We start from the raw sequence: 16,565 nt of genomic DNA, 5'->3' as shown, positions 1-16,565 counted from the left end.
ATGCTCAAACTACTGCACAACTGCACTCATCTCACACACTAGTAAAGCAATGCTCAAAATTCTCTAAGCCAGGCTTTAGCAATATGTGAACCGTGAACTTCCTGATGTTCAAGCTGGTTTTAGAAAAGGCAGAGGAACCAGAGATCAAATTGCCAACATCTGTTGGATCATGGAAAAAGCAAGAGAGTTCCAGAAAAACATCTATTTCTGCTTTATTGACTATGCCAAAGCCTTTGACTGTATGGATCACAATAAACTGTGGGAAATTCTGAAAGAGATGGGAATACCAGAACACCTGATCTGCCTCTTGAGAAACTTGAATGCAGGTCAGGAAGCAACAGTTAGAACTGGACATGGAACAATAGACTGGTTCCAAATAGGAAAAGGAGTACATCAAGGCTGTATATTGTCACCCTGCTTATTTAACTTATATGCAGAGTACATCATGAGAAACGCTGGACTAGAAGAAACACAAGCTGGAATCAAGATTGCCGGGAGAAATATCAATAACCTCAGATATGCAGATGACACCACCCTTATGGCAGAAAGTGAAGAGGAACTCAAAAGCCTCTTGATGAAGTGAAAGTGGAGAGTGAAAAAGTTGGCTTAAAGCTCAACATTCAGAAAACGAAGATCATGGCATCTGGTCCCACCACTTCATGGGAAATAGATGGGGAAACAGTGGAAACAGTGTCAGACTTTATTTTTCTGGGCTCCAAAATCACTGCAGATGGTGACTGCAGCCATGAAATTAAAAGACGCTTACTCCTTGGAAGGAAAGTTATGACCAACCTAGATAGCATATTCAAAAGCAGAGACATTACTTTGCCAACAAAGGTCCGTCTAGTCAAGGCTATGGTTTTTCCTGTGGTCATGTATGGATGTGAGAGTTGGACTGTGAAGAAGGCTGAGCGCCAAAGAATTGATGCTTTTGAACTGTGGTGTTGGAGAAGACTCTTGAGAGTCCCTTGGACTGCAAAGAGATCCAACCAGTCCATTCTGAAGGAGATCAGCCTTGGGTGTTCTTTGGAAGGAATGATGCTAAAGCTGAAACTCCAGTACTTTGGCCACCTCATGCAAAGAGTTGACTCATTGGAAGAGACTCTGATGCTGGGAGGGATTGGGGGCAGGAGGAGAAGGGGGCGACAGAGGATGAAATGGCTGGATGGCATCACTGACTCCATGGATGTAAGTCTCAGTGAACTCCAGGAGTTGGTGATGGACAGGGAGGCCTGGCGTGCTGGGATTCATGGGGTCGCAAAGAGTCGGACATGACTGAGCGACTGATCTGATCTGATTTTAGACAGGGGTACCAAACTATTTTAGCCTGCCAACAGTCAATATTAAGTATCATATACTGGTATTCCTTTTTGTGCTATTTTAGGGGAAACCAACAGTATCTTGTCAGTAGCAAACTTGACTTTTAAAATGTTGAGCTAGGGCCATTGGCCATGATCTTGTTATTTCTTACCAGTCAAGTGGAATAGAAAAAATACAAGTGTGTGCTCAGAAAAATCTGAGCTTTAGTTTCTTTATCTGAAAAAGGGGGTAGATAATATAAACTTCAAAGTGTTGCTGTGAGGATTAGAGAAAATGCATAATTTTTGATAAGTGTTCAGTTCAGTTGCTCAGTCCTGTCTGACTCTTTGCAATCCCATGAACCGCAGCACGCCAGGCCTCCCTGTCAATCACCAACTCCCGGAGTCCACCAAACCCATGTCGATTGAGTTGGTGATGCCATCCAGCCATCTCATCCTCTGTTATCCCCTTCTCCTCCTGCCCTCAATCTTTCCCAGCATCAAGGTCTTTTCAAATGAGTCAGCTCTCTGCATCAGGTGGCCAAAGTATTGGAGTTTCAGCTTCAACATCAGGCCCTCCAACGAACACCCAGGACTGATCTCCTTCTCACTATTATTGTCTTTATAATCCTTGCCTACATTTATTCTTCACTATTTGGGTACTTGAGCCCTACTGAAGTCTCTATTCAAATGGTGGTTTTATTGAGAACAGCAGAATAAATGAAATATTTGTTCTGAATAATTTTGATAATTAGTCAAAAGTTTATTGTTTTAAACCAGTGGTTCTCAAAGTGTGGTCCTTGTATTTATAGCATCAGCACCACCTGGGAACTTGAAAGAAATGTAAATTGTTACCCTACCCCAGACTTACTGAGTTAAGCCCTGCCCCAGGCAGACTGAATCAGAGACTCTGGGCCTGGGTCCAGCAATCTGTGTTTTATCTAGTCTTCCAGAGGATTCTGATGGAAGCTAAAGTTTGAGAATCACTTTTCTAAAACTAAATTCATCAGCTGCAGTAGACTTTTCTGTGTTTGATGCTTCTAAATACATTGAACGGAGAAGGCACTGGTGACCCACCCCAGTACTCTTGCCTGGAAACTTCCATGGATGGAGGAGCCTTGTGGGCTGCAGTCCATGGGGTCGCTAAGAGTCGGACGCGACTGAGTGACTTCACTTTCACTTTTTACTTTCATGCATTGGAGAAGGAAATGGCAACCCATTCCAGTGTTCTTGCCTGGAGAATCCCAGGGACGGGGGAGCCTGGTGGGCTGCCGTCTATGGGGTTGCACAGAGTTGGACACGACTGAAGTGACTTAGCAGCATGTGTATGAGACAGGGACCTCTCTAAAATGAAGTGGATACTGTCTTGCCGAGGTTCTCCTGAATGCTCTTCCTGACCCCCCCACTCTGGGAAAAGAGGACACCCCAGTCAGAATGCTTCTCATGACTCAGCACTCTTCTGTTGCTGGCACTGTCCTTGCTTCCTGATGACGACAGTGCCACTGTACCTATAAAGATTTAGACAAAACAAAAAGGAGAAAAACATTAAGGGTAGGAGCAATAAACCCTAAAATATTCAGGAGCAATACACCCTGAGCCATGATTCAGAGGCAACATCCTTATTTAAAGAGCTTAGCTTGCAATTATTTCATTGCCTCTTATTTGGGGGTTATACTGGTTTACTGTGACACTTCTGAGGCTGAGGTTTCTACCTGGAGCCCCAGGAAACATGACCATAATCATTTAATAACTAACAATGCCTGGGATTATCTGTAACTCATGGGGTAGTTTTTGTTTTTTTTTTTTAACAATGGCAGTCACATTCTTCCTTGAATACCCCTCCTAAACTTTTGCACTTCACCTTTAAAGCATCTGAAGTTCCTGGGTATTTGAGAGAAATGATTAATAGCCTCTATTGATTTTTCAAAAGTAAGGAAACACGGTGGCATGAGGCAGTGAATAGGAAACGCAAATTTTCCATTACACATTCACTTTTTAAAGGGTATTTTGAGATGACTTTCTAGGCAGAATGTCAGTGAGTTTCTAAATATTAAAAATTTTTTCATTCCATGTTTAAAGGTGACAAATGCTCACATTTATATTTCTGTCCTTGCTTCCTATGGCGCAGAAAAATCTTGTCTGGATGTATCCAAACTAGATAAGTTATTCAGAAGAAGCTTTCAACTTTTTTTCAGTTGTATGTGTTGGACTAAAAAAAATATGTGTAGAGATATTTGTTCATTTTATGCATTATGTATTTTTATTTGTATATCTGTAAATGATCATAGCCTTCTGATTTTTCATGGTATTCCTGAAGTGCCTTTCCTGGGGGAATGGTAGACCATCTGCTATAAAAGATGGGAACTAGGACCCACACTGCTTAGAAATATCTCAGATCAGGTATATATTTCCTACTAGAACCTAGGTCTTCCAGTTTCCTTAAAGTAAAATAATTTCCGTGTTTCCTGTCTTGTGGATGTGCCCTTAGAAAGTGATTTTGCACTTGCTTCTGTAGTGACCCAGGGTTTTCATGGGTTCTGAAAGAATTGTGTCAACTTCCAGGCTTGAAAGTCATACCATCTGCTAAGCATACATTTGTATATCACACCCACATGTGGTATATACCCCTGGCATTTCTATTTTTCATATTTCTCTTAGGAAGCTTTTATTTTTTCCCTGCCAATAGCTGGAGTAGACAGTAAACTTTCTTGTCACTTTTTGGCCCCTGGGTGCTCTTTTTCTAATCTACCCTCCTGCTTTTTTGTTTTTTTGGTCAGATTGGGTCATGCTATAAGGATCCTTTCTTTAAGTAGAGTTGTTTTTCCAGGTCCAGCTCAGGTAGATTAAGACCACAGTATGTGGGCTGAATAATGGCCCCAGGATGTATGTGTATATATATATGTATATATGTATGTACACACATACATCCTAATCCCTGGAACCTATAAATATTATCTTATTTTGGAAAAAAATGTCTCTGCAGATGTGGTTAAGGATCTTGAGATGAGATGATCACCTTAGGTACTGGGTAGGCTTTACTGAATGATGTTTTTATAAGAGAGAAGAAGAGGGAGATTGGAGAATGACATTAAAGAAGCCTTAGGCACACAGAAGAGAAGGTAGGGTAAAGATGGAGGCAGAGACTGGAGTGATGTGTCTGTAAGCTAAGGGAAATCTGTAGTCATCAGAAGTGGAAGGAAGCAGAGAACAGATTCTCCCCTAAAACTTCCTACAGGAGTACAGTGTTACCCTGCTGACACCTTGATTACAGACTTCTGGCCTTCAGAATTGTGAGAAAATAAATTTCTGATGTTTTAAGCTACCAAGTTTTTGGTTATTTGTCGTAGTTAATCTCTTCTGGAAATACCCTCTCAGACACACCCAGAAATACCAGCTATTTGGTCACCCCTTAGCCCAGTCAAGTTGACACATAAAGTTAATCATCACAGCCCATTTAAATATTTTTTAAAGGAAACTATTTAAAGCCTATTATGTGAACAAATATTTTTAACTATTTCTGTATGTCTGTCTGTTTGTTATTTCTTAACTAATTTATAAATGACAGTGAATTCTGATAGCAGTCTTAATTTCCAAAGGAAATGTGACTGGACATCACATCCTCAGTGATGTGAAGAAGAAATAGTGTTAGTAAGGCGGTCCATTAATTATGCTGGTGTCTTAATTCAACAGCATTCAAGGGCAGTGAAGCAGAAATCATAATGGGTTTTGAAAGAAGTTTAAATTAGAGTTATGTCACTAAGGTGGGGATAGAATTGCTAAAAAGTCAGCAGGAGAGAAAAGAGGAGTTTCAAAACAAATGAGATGATTTAAAGTACTTAAATCAGGACCAGAATCTTTGGCTATCTTCTGCAGTGTTAATTCAGAGGTGCCAGGAGAGTCTTTTTATCCAAAAAATTTTTTCTGACTTGTTCACTAATTGTTTTCTTTCTTCAATTTTAGATAAGACTCAAAATGTAGCTATCACAGAGGAAAGTTAACTCAAGGACAATATAATTCATGCTAAGTGCTTTTCATAGATTCCCAAAACAGGGGGAGAAGAAGGGAACCTCAGTAAATGGTGATTTGTACTATGATGATTTCTGTATTATCTTATTTTCCTAATGTGTTTGCCATCTATTTCTGAGTAACAAATGACCCAAAATTTAGTGGCTTAAAACACACACACACACACACACACACACACACACACACACACAGCATTTCATAGTTTCTATGGATCAGGAATCTAGTTATGGCTTCATTGGGTCCTCTGGTTCATAGTCTCTCAGAAACTGCAATCAAAGTGTGGATCTCAGATTTATGGTCTTACCTGAAAATTCGACTGGGGAAGGATCTGCTTTCAAGTTAACTCAAACAGTTATTGAATGAATTGTTTACTCAAGGACAGCTGGACTGAGAGTCTTAGTTCTTCATTGACTGGTTGGCTAGAGGTCACTTTCAGTTCTTTGCCAAGTGACCCTCTTCATCAAGGGAAGCATGTAAGGAGCACTAGAGAGAGAAGGTTAGCAAGATAAAAATCTGTCTTTTATAACTTAACCTCAGAATTTCTTTTGTAATATTTTATTTATTATAAGCATATTACTAGGTCCAGTCCATAATCAAGGAGAGGGGGATTACACAAGATGTAAATGTTAGAAGGAAGGACTCATAGTATATCTATTCAATAGCAGTGCCTTGGAGAGTGGTGCGTGCGTGCTTAGTTGCTCAGTCATGACTGGCTCTTTGGAACCCCATGGACTGTAGCCCACCAGGCTCCTCTGTCCATGGGATTCTCTGGGCAAGAATACTGGAGTGGGTAGCCATTTCCTTCCCTAGGGGATCTTCCCGACCTAGGGATCAAACCCAGGTCTCCTGCACTGAAGGTGGATTCTTTACCATCTGAGCCACCAGGGAGAGCAGTTGTTGTTCAGTTTGCTCAGTTGTGTCTGACTCTTTGCCACCCCATGGACTGCAGCATACCAGGCTTTCCTGTCCATCACCAACTCCCAGAGCTTACTCAAACTCATGTCCATGAGTCAGTGATGCCATCCAACCATCTCATCCTCTGTCGTCCCTTTCTCCTCCTGCCTTCAATCTTTCCCAGAAGCGGGGTCTTTTCTAATGAGTTGGCTCTTCACATCAGGTGGCCAAAGTATTGGAGCTTCAGCTTCAGCATCAGTCCTTCCAATGAATATTCAGGATTGATTTCCTTTAAGATTGACTGGTTTGATCTCCTTGCAGTCCAAGGGACTCTCAAGAATCTTCTCCAGCACCGCAGTTCGAAAGCATCAATTCTTTGAGGCTCAGCCTTCTTTATGGTCCAGCTCTCACATTCATACATGACTACTGGAAAAACCATAACTTTAATTATACAGACTTTTGTCGGCAAAGTAATGTCTCCATTTTTTAATATCATAAATTAAAATATCTTAAAAAATGAATTTCCCAACCAACTTCTCTCTAGCTTTCCCTCTTGGTAAATGACAATTCACTCCTCTAGTTGCTCAGGCTGAAAACCCAGAAGTCACTTTTGATTTCTCTCTTTTGATCACATTCCAGGTCAACAAATACTTTGCCTCTGTCCTCTACTTCTGCCCAAGTCCCACCCAACGTATCTTGCCTGGACAGTTCCAGTCCTGCCTCTTAATTGCCTTTTTGTTTACACTCTTAGCCTCTTGATTGTCTATTTTCAGCTCAGAAACTAATTTTTTAAAAACATATAAGTCAAATCCTCTCAAAACTTTCCAAATGGACAGGTAACTTGGAATAATATCCTTACCACAGCCTTTGAGAACTGACGTGGTCTCCCCCTCATTACCTCTCTGACTGTATGTCCTTCCTCTCTTCCTGCTTCTTCCTCCTGCTCTAGATATATTGATACTCTTTCCATTTCTAGAACATACCAAAGCTTTTCCTCCTCAAACTCTTGGCAACTGTTCCTGCTTTGCCAGTGTGTTGTTCCCCAAGATAATCACTTGACTTGTTCTCTTATCTTTTAAAGCCTCTGCTCAATGTCCCTTGTCATAAAGGTCTTCCAAGACTATCCTGTCCAGAACAAAGTAACACCTCCATCCTGACCCTGTCAGTCTTTCTCCTTATTTTCCATTATGGCACTGAGAGCTGCCTAATCATCTATCAACCAGTCAATCATTTATCTGCTTATTTATTGTTTGTACTAGAAAGTATGCTCCAGAAAGGTTGAAGTGAAGAAGTGACATTGTTCAGTTGTATCCGACTCTTTGCAACCCCATGGACTGCAGCCCACCAGGCTTCTCTATCCATGGGATTTTCCAGGTAAGAATACTGGAGTGCCATTTCCTTCTCCAGGGGATCTTTCCGACCAAGGGATCGAGCCCAGGTCTCCAGCATTGCAGGCAGACGCTTTAACCTCTGAGCCACCAGGGAAACCAGGAAGGATTTATTCCTACTATAAATAGAATTGCCTCCTTCAGTTCTTTCAAATTGTTCAGATGTATAGAAACACAATGGATTTTTGTGTATTGATCTTATACCTTGTAATTTTGCTGACTTTGTTCATTAGTACAAATAGCTTCTTGTGCATTCTTCAGGAGTCTGTCTATGTAGGATCAAGAGGATCAAGTCATCTGTGAATAGAGATGGTTTTATTTCTTCTTTTTCAATTCTTCTTTTATTTTTTTTTTATCTAATTTCTCTGGCTAGAATTTCCAGGAAAATATTGAATACTAGTGGTGAAAGAGAGCGTGCTTACTTTAATACTGATGTTTGGAGGAAAGTTTCCATTTTTTTTCTGTCAAGAATTTTAAACAGTTGAAAATAAAAGTAAATACTGGTCTCCCTCTTAGTCTTTGATTGCCTATAGAATATAGGCATAATTATACCTTCATTATTACCAAATTCAGACTTAAATTGAAGAAATTAGGGAAAACCACTAAACCATTCAGGTATGACCTAAATCAAATCCCTTATGATTATACAGTGAGAAATAGATATAAGGGCCTAGATCTGATAGACAGAGTGCCTTACTATGGAATGAGGTTTGTGACACTGTACAGGAGACAGGGATCAAGACCATCCCCATGGAAAAGAAATGCAAAAAAACAAAATGGCTGTCTGGGGAGGCCTTACAAATAGCTGTGAAAATAAGAGAAGTGAAAAGCAAAGGAGAAAAGGAAAGATATAAGCATCTGAATGCAGAGTTTCAAAGAATAGCAAGAAGAGATAAGAAAGCCTTCCTCAGTGATCAGTGCAAAGAAATAGAGGAAAACAACAGAATGGAAAAGACTAGGGATCTCTTCAAGAAAATTAGAGATACCAAGGGAACATTTCATGCAAAGATGGGCTCGATAAAGGACAGAAATTGTATGGACCTAACAGAAGCAGAAGATATCAAGAAGAGGTGGCAATAATACACAGAAGAATCGTACAACAAAGATCTTCACGACCCAGATAATCACGATGGTGTGATCACGGACCTAGAGCCAGACATCCTGGAATGTGAAGTCAAGTGGGCCTTAGAAAGCATCACTACAAACAAAGCTAGTGGAGGTGATGGAATTCCAGTTGAGCTATTTCAAATCCTGAAAGATGATGCTGTAAAAGTGCTGCACTCAGTATGCCAGCACATTTGGAAAACTCAGCAGTCGCCACAGGACTGGAAAAGGTCAGTTTTCATTCCAATCTCAAAGAAAGGCAATGCCAAAGAATGCTCAAACTACTACACAATTGCACTCATCTCACACGCTAGTAAAGTAATGCTCAAAATTCTCCAAGCCAGGCTAAAGCAATACGTGAACTGTGAACTTCCTGATGTTCAAGCTGGTTTTAGAAAAGGCAGAGGAACCAGAGATCAAATTGCCAACATCCACTGGATCATGGAAAAAGCAAGAGTCCCAGAAAAACATCTATTTCTGCTTTATTGACTATGCCAAAGCCTTTGACTGTGTGGATCACAAGAAACTGTGGGAAATTCTGAAAGAGATGGGAATACCAGACCACCTGACCTGCCTCTTGAGAAATCTGTATGCAGGTCAGGAAGCAACAGTTAGAACTGGACATGGAACAACAGACTGGTTGCAAATCAGGAAAGGAGTCCACCAAGGCTGTATATTGTCACTGTGCTTATTTAACTTCTATGCAGAGTACATCATGAGAAACGCTGGACTGGAAGAAACACAAGCTGGAATCAAGATTGCTGGGAGAAATGTCAATAACCTCAGTTATGCAGATGACACCACCCTTATGGCAAAAAGTGAAGAAGAACTAAAAAGCCTCTTGATGAAAGTGAAAGTGGAGAGTGAAAAAGTTGGCTTAAAGCTCAACATTCAGAAAAGGAAGATCATGGCATCCAGTTCCATCACTTCATGGGAAATAGATGGGGAAACAGTGGAAACAGTGTCAGACTTTATTTTTCTGGGCTCCAAAATCACTGCAGATGATGACTGCAGCCATGAAATTAAAAGACGCTTACTGCTTGGGAAGAAAGTTATGACCAACCTAGATAGCATATTCAAAAGCAGAGACATTACTTTGCCAACAAAGGTCCGTCTAGTCAAGGCTATGGTTTTTCCAGTGGTCATGTATGGATGTGAGAGTTGGACTGTGAAGAAGGCTGAGTGCCGAAGAATTGATGCTTTTGAACTGTGGTGTTGGAGAAGACTCTTGAGAGTTCCTTGGACCGCAGGGAGATCCAACCAGTCCATTCTGAAGGAGATCAGCCCTGGGATTTCTTTGGAAGGAATGATGCTAAAGCTGAAACTCCAGTACTTTGGCCACCTCATGCGAAGAGTTAACTCATTGGAAAAGACTCTGATGCTGGTAGGGATTGGGGTCAGGAGGAGAAGGGGATGACAGAGGATGAGATGGCTGGAGGGCATCACTGACTTGATGGACATGAGTCTCAGTGAACTCTGGGATTTGGTGATCGACAGGGAAGCCTGGCGTGCTGCAATTCATGGGGTTGCAAAGAGTCGGACACGGCTGAGTGACTGAACTGAACTGATACCTTCATCCTGTTTTCAATAAATGTTTTCTACTAAGTTACCCCAGAGACCTTAATTTAAGCAGAAAGTGATACATAAGTCAGTATTCTTACTGTATAATTAAATACTTAAATACAGTAAAGAGAAAAATCAGAATTCTGAAATGTGGTTACTTGTCACAATTAAATTGTATAGATAAAAAACAAAAAACACCACCTAGTTCTAGCATAACATTCCTACTTAAAAGGTTTTATTTGGATAAGCATAGAAATAAGTTACTCTTCTGCCTACAAGAGAATAAGCCCAGAAAGGTTAGGATATTATTAACCACCCAAAACAGTGCCTGGCCTGGAGTAGTCTCTTAATAAATATTTGTTGAATGAAGGGATGAATGGTGAAATATTGTAGCTGTTGTTGAATTTCTCTTGTCAAAACAGTATCAACCTTCATCTAATTATAGAGAGAATGATTACAAATTCAGGCTTATTAGATGTAAAGAGGAACACAGGCAACTACTGGAGGCTGAAGATAGCTGGGTAAAGGGAAAAGCGAACAGAGTCAAGAATCTTATGGACAGGAAAAAAGCTATTCATCGCTGTGGCTAGTTACTGGGTACTGTAGGATCTGAGTTTGCAGACAAGAGCTACTCTTTCCTGAATTGGAATTGCATGGTGACTCTAGAAAATAGAGACCGTGACCAGAGGTAGAAGCAGATTAGGACAAATGTGATTCTTCACAATGCAGTCATACCTCAGAGATACTGCAGGTTTGGTTTCAGACCACTGTAATAAAGTGAGTATTGCAATAGAGTGAGTCACACAATTTTTGGGTTTCCCAATGCATATAAAAGTTATTTCTATACTATACTGTAGTCTGTTAAGTACGTAATAGCATTATGTCTAAAAAAAACAAGGTATATGTCTTAATGAAAAAATTATATTGTTGGAAAAATGGTGCCTATAGACTTGCTGGACACAGTTGCTACAAACCTTCAATTTGTAAGAAATCACTATTTGGTAACCACAGTTAAACCACACAACCAGAAGTGGATCTGGGCCAGGGCGTATTTGGGCTTAAAGGTGTGCAAAATGAGTATCCAGAGCTTGGAGCTTTCTGAATGGGACATATTTTCGAAGATGGACAGAGATAGACTCTATGTGTCTGGTTACCTGTGATATAATATTTGCAGTGTTTGTAATGTGCCAAAAGTTACTGCTGATTTCTGAACTCTAGATTTATGTTTATCATACCACACTTATCACATTATACTTTTTATTATTATTACTACTCCAACATGAAACTATTTTCTAAATAGCTTCTGGCTTACATTCCCTTATTGGCAGATCAGCTTCTCTCCCTTTATCCTATCTACTATTAAGTTCCCAAAGAAAGGGAAGAAGGAAGTTTAGTTCAGTTCAGTTGCTCTGTCGAGTCCAATTCTTTGCAACCCCATGGACAGCAGCACACCAGGCATCCCTGTCCATCACTAACTGCTGGAGCTTGATCAAACTCATGTCCATCAAGTTAGTGATATCATCCAACCATCACATCCTCTCTCGTCCCCTTCTCCTGATGTAAAAGAGATCCTACCAAACAGGATGATGCAAGAAAAGCCGGATTCCTCTATCCTGATTTTGGAAAGAGAAGAGAGAGAGATTAGAGGTAGCACACTGAGGTCAGACTTGGGTCACCTTGTCTTCTCCTTCTCAGGCTAGAATCCTGGGAGGGTAAGGGGTACAGAGAGAGGGTAATAACATCCAAAGGGGTTTATGAAGATTCCTGAGAACATTATGGATGCTGAGTCACTGGGCAGGAATGGACTGTTGGCATTCCTTCCCAACTCCAAGGGGAAGCCTCCTACTGGCCATGTACTTCATGCCTTTCAGAGGGCAGAACACACTAGCAGAGGAGTGAGCTATGCAGATAAGCCTGAGCTGAGGCTACTGGATCCCCATGACATGTGTTCAGTTCAGTCCAGTTCAGTTGCTCAGTCGTGTCCAACTCTTTGCGACCCCATGGACTATAGCACTCCAGGCTTCCCTGTCCATCACCAATTCCCAGAGGTTACTCAAACTCATGTCCATGAGTCAGTGATGCAATCCAACCACCTCATCCTCTGTCGTCCCCTTCTCCTCCTGCCTTCAATCTTTCCCAGCATCAGGATCTTTTCCAATGAATCAGTTCTTCGCATCAAGTGGCCAAAATATTGGAATTTCAGCTTCTGCATCTGTCCTTCCAATGAACATTCAGGACTGATTTCCTTTAGGATGGACTGGTTGGATCTCCTTGCAGTCTGAGGGACTCTCAAGAGTCTTCTCCAACACCACAGTTCAAAAGCATCAGTTCTTTGGCACTCAGCTTTCTTTATAGTCCAACTCTCACATCCATACATGACCACTGGAAAAACCATAGCTTTGACTAGGTGGACTTTTGTTGGCAAAATAATGTCTCTACTTTTTAATATACTATCAGATTGGTCATAACTTTTCTTCCAAGGAGCAAGCATCTTTTAATTTCATGGCTGCAGTCACCATTGGCAGTGATTTTGGAGCCCCCAAAATAAAGTCTGTCGCTGTTTTCATTGTTTCCCCGTCTATTTGCCATGAAATGATGGGTCCAGATGCCATGATCTTAGTTTTCTGAATGTTGAGTTTTAAACCAACCTTTTCACTCTCCTCTTTCACTTTCATCAAGAGGCTCTTTAGTTATTCTTTGCTTTCTGCTGTAAGGGTGGTGTCATCTGCATATCTGAGGTTATTGATATTTCTCCCGGCAATCTTGATTCCAGCTTGTGCTTCATCCAGTCCAGCATTTCTCATGATGTACTCTGCATATAAGTTAAATAAGCACGGTGACAATATACAGCCTTGACGTACTCCTTTCCCTATTTGGAACCAGTATGTTGTTCCATGTCCAGTTCTGTTGCTTTCTGACCTGCATACAGATTTCTCAAGAGGCAGGTCAGGTGGTCTGGTAGTCCCACCTCTTTCAGAATTTTCCACAGTTTGTTGTGATCCACACAGCCAAAGGTTTTGGCATAGTCAATAAAGCAGAAGTAGATGTTTTTCTGGGACTCTCTTGCTTTTTTGATGATCCAATGGATGTTGGCAATTTGATCTCTTGTTCCTTTGCCTTTTCTAAATCCAGCTTGAACATCTGGAAGCTCATGGTTCACATACTGTTGAAGCCTCACTTGGAGAATTTTGAACATTACTTTGCTAGCGTGTGAGATGAGTGCAATTGTGCAGTAGTTTGAGCATTCTTTGGCATTGCCTTTCTTTCGGATTGGAATAAAAACCGACTTTTTTCAGTCCTGTGGCCATTGCTGAGCTTTTCAAATTTGCTAGCACATTGAGTGTAGCACTTTCACAGCATCATCTTTAGGATTTGCAAGAGCTCAACTGGAATTTCATCACCTCCACTAGCTTTGTTCATAGTGATGCTTTCTAAGGCCCACTTGACTTCACATTCCAGGATGTCTGGCTCTAGGTCAGTGATCACACCATCATGATTATCTGGGTCATGAAGGTCTTCTTTGTATAGTTCTTCTGTGTATTCTTGCCACCTCTTCTTGATATCTTCTGCTTCTGTTAGGTCCATACCATTTCTGTACTTTATTGTGCCCATCTTTGCATGAAGTTTTCCCTTGGTATCTCTAATTTCCTGGAAGAGATCTATAGTTTTTCCCATTCTATTGTTTTCCTCTATTTCTTTGCATTGATCGCTGAGGAAGGCTTTCTTATCTCTCCTTGCTATTCTTTGGAACTCTGCATTCAAATGGGTATATCTTTCCTTTCTCCTTTGCCTTTTGCTTCTCTTCTTTGCACAGCTATTTCTAAGGCCTCCTCAGACAACCATTTTGCCTTTCTTTTTCTTGGGCACGATTTTGGTAGCTGCCTCCTGTACAATGTCACGAACCACCGTCCATAGTTCTTCAAGCACTCTGTCTATCACATCTAATCCCTTGACTCTATTTGTCACTTCCACTGTATAATTGTAAGGGATTTGATTTAGGTCATACCTGAGTGGTCATGGCATCTGGTCCCATCACTTCATAGGAAATAGATGGGGAAACAGTGGAAACAGTGTCAGAATTTATTTTTTGGGGGGCTCCAAAATCACTGCAGATGGTGATTGCAGCCATGAAATCAAAAGACGCTTACTCCTTGGAAGGAAAGTTATGACCAACCTAGATAACATATTCAAAAGTAGAGACGTTACTTTGCCAACAAAGGTCTGTCTAGTCAAGGCTATGGTTTTTCCAGTGGTCATGTATAGATGTGAGAGTTGGACTGTGAAGAAGGCTGAGCACCGAAGAATTGATGCTTTTGAACTGTGGTGTTGGAGAAGATTCCTGAGAGTCCCTTGGACTTCAAGGAGATCCAACCAGTCCATCCTAAAGGAGATCAGTCCTGGGTGTTCATTGGAAGGACTGATGCTGAAGCTGAAACTCCAATACTTTGGCTACCTCATGCGAAGAGTTGACTCATTGGAAAAGACCCTGATGCCAGGAGGGATTGGGGTCAGGAGGAGAAGGGGATGACAGAGGATGAGATGGCTGGATGGCATCACCAACTCGATGGATGTGAGTTTGAGTGAAGTTGGTGATGGACAGGGAGGCCTGGCGTGCTGCAATTCATGGGGTTGCAAAGAGTTGGACACGACTGAGCGACTGAACTGAACTGAAATGAGTGCTCTAGTGGTTTCCCTACTTTCTTCAATTTAAGTCTGAATTTGGCAATAAACAGTTCATGATCTGAGCCACAGACAGCTCCTGATCTTATTTTTTCTGACTGTATAGAGCTTCTCCACCTTTGGCTGCAAAGAATATAGTCAGTCTGATTTCTATATTGACCATCTGGTGATATCCATGTGTAGAGTCTTCTCTTGTGTAATGGTCAGAGGGTGTTTGCTATGACAAGTGCATTCTCTTGGAGAAACTCTATTAGCCTTTACCCTGCTTCATTTTCTACTCCAATGCCAAATTTGCCTGTTACTCCAGGTATTTCTTGTCTTCCTACTTTTGCATTCCTGCACACTCCAGTACTGTTGCCTGTAAAATCCCACGGATGGAGGAGCCTGGTAGGCTGCAGTCCAACGGGTCGCTAAGAGTCGGACATAACTGAGCAACTTCACTTTCACTTTCCACTTTCATGCATTGGAGAAGGAAATGGCAACCCACTCCAGTGTTCTTGCCTGGAGAATCCCAGGGATGGAGAAGCCTGGTAGGCTGCAGTCCACAGAGTTGCACAGAGTCGGACACAACTGTAGCAACTTAGCAGCAGCAGCAGCAGCCCCTATAATAAAAAGGACAGTATGGAAAGGCAAAAAGATAGCACAGTGAAAGATGAACTCCCCAGGTTGGTAGCTGCCTAATATACTACTGATCAGTGGAGAAATAACTCCAGAAAGAATGAAGAGATGGAGCCAAAGCAAAAACAACACCCGGTTGTGGATGTGACTGGAAGTAAAGTCTAATGCTGTAAAGAGAAATATTGCATAGGAACCTGTAATGCTAGGTCCATGAATCAAGGCAAATTGGAAGTGGTCAAACAGGAGATGGCAAGAGTGAACACTGACATTTTAGGAATCAGCGAACTAAAATGGACTGGAATAGGGGAATTTTACTCAGATGACCATTATATCTACTACTGTGGGCAAGAATCCCTTGGAAGAAATGGAGTAGCTATCATAGTCAACAAAAGAGTCTGAAATGCTGTACTTGGATGCAATCTCAAAAACAACAAAATGTTCTCTGTTCGTTTTCAAGGCAAAACATTCAGTATCACGGTAATCCAAGTCTATGCTCTGACCAGTAATGCTGAAGAAACTTAAGTTGAACGGTTCTATGAAGACCTATAAGACCTTCTAGAACTAACACCCAAAAAAGATCTCCTTTTCATTATAGGTGATGACATGTGAAGAGGGTGCAAATGGACAGAAAGTCCATACATTCCATTGAGGAAACTTGTGGACCAAGAAATGCTGAACCAGTTGAGGTCTGGAGTCAGAACAAGAGGCTACTGATAAGGACACTTCGTGACTGAGTCAAATGATAGCAATAAGGACTCTAAAGGTGAGTGGATGCCACTAAAGTGCTCAAATGACCATAAGGGTCTGATCATGTCTTAGTGATCCAGGAGGCAGTGTAGACCAGTACTCTGAAGCAGAGACTAGCAAAGATCTGAAGGACCTGGGAAGGCTCTGAGGCAACCACCTCCCCTCCACCACCATGAAGTCATGTGGACCCGACTCTCATGTCATGGTGAGGAGAAGAATGGCAGGTAAAAGGAAGTATCTGTTTTAA

The 16,565-nt window shown here is 41.4% G+C and overlaps 1 long non-coding RNA gene across 7 annotated transcripts in view; it reads left to right on the top strand.

Moving 5' to 3' along the window:
* LOC147343042 (uncharacterized) overlaps nt 1–16,565 on the top strand; it is an 88,874-nt gene that overhangs the window by 37,876 nt on the left and 34,433 nt on the right. For 4 of the 7 annotated variants that reach the window (XR_015156887.1, XR_015156886.1, XR_015156885.1 and 1 more), the window contains exon 2: nt 16,167–16,334. The exons of the other annotated variants lie outside the window; for them this stretch is intronic. This is a non-coding gene — a long non-coding RNA (uncharacterized LOC147343042). The remainder of the gene's footprint in view (nt 1–16,166; nt 16,335–16,565) is intronic. 7 annotated transcript variants of the gene reach the window in all.

The sequence above is a fragment of the Bos grunniens genome, chromosome 28, assembly GCF_055505025.1.
Source record: "Bos grunniens cultivar Pamir isolate PY7600 chromosome 28, Bosgru_T2T1.0, whole genome shotgun sequence".
In the NCBI taxonomy this organism is placed as follows: domain Eukaryota; kingdom Metazoa; phylum Chordata; class Mammalia; order Artiodactyla; family Bovidae; genus Bos; species Bos grunniens.
Note: the sequence above shows the minus strand (reverse complement) of the source record. Positions and strands in the feature narration are given on the sequence as shown.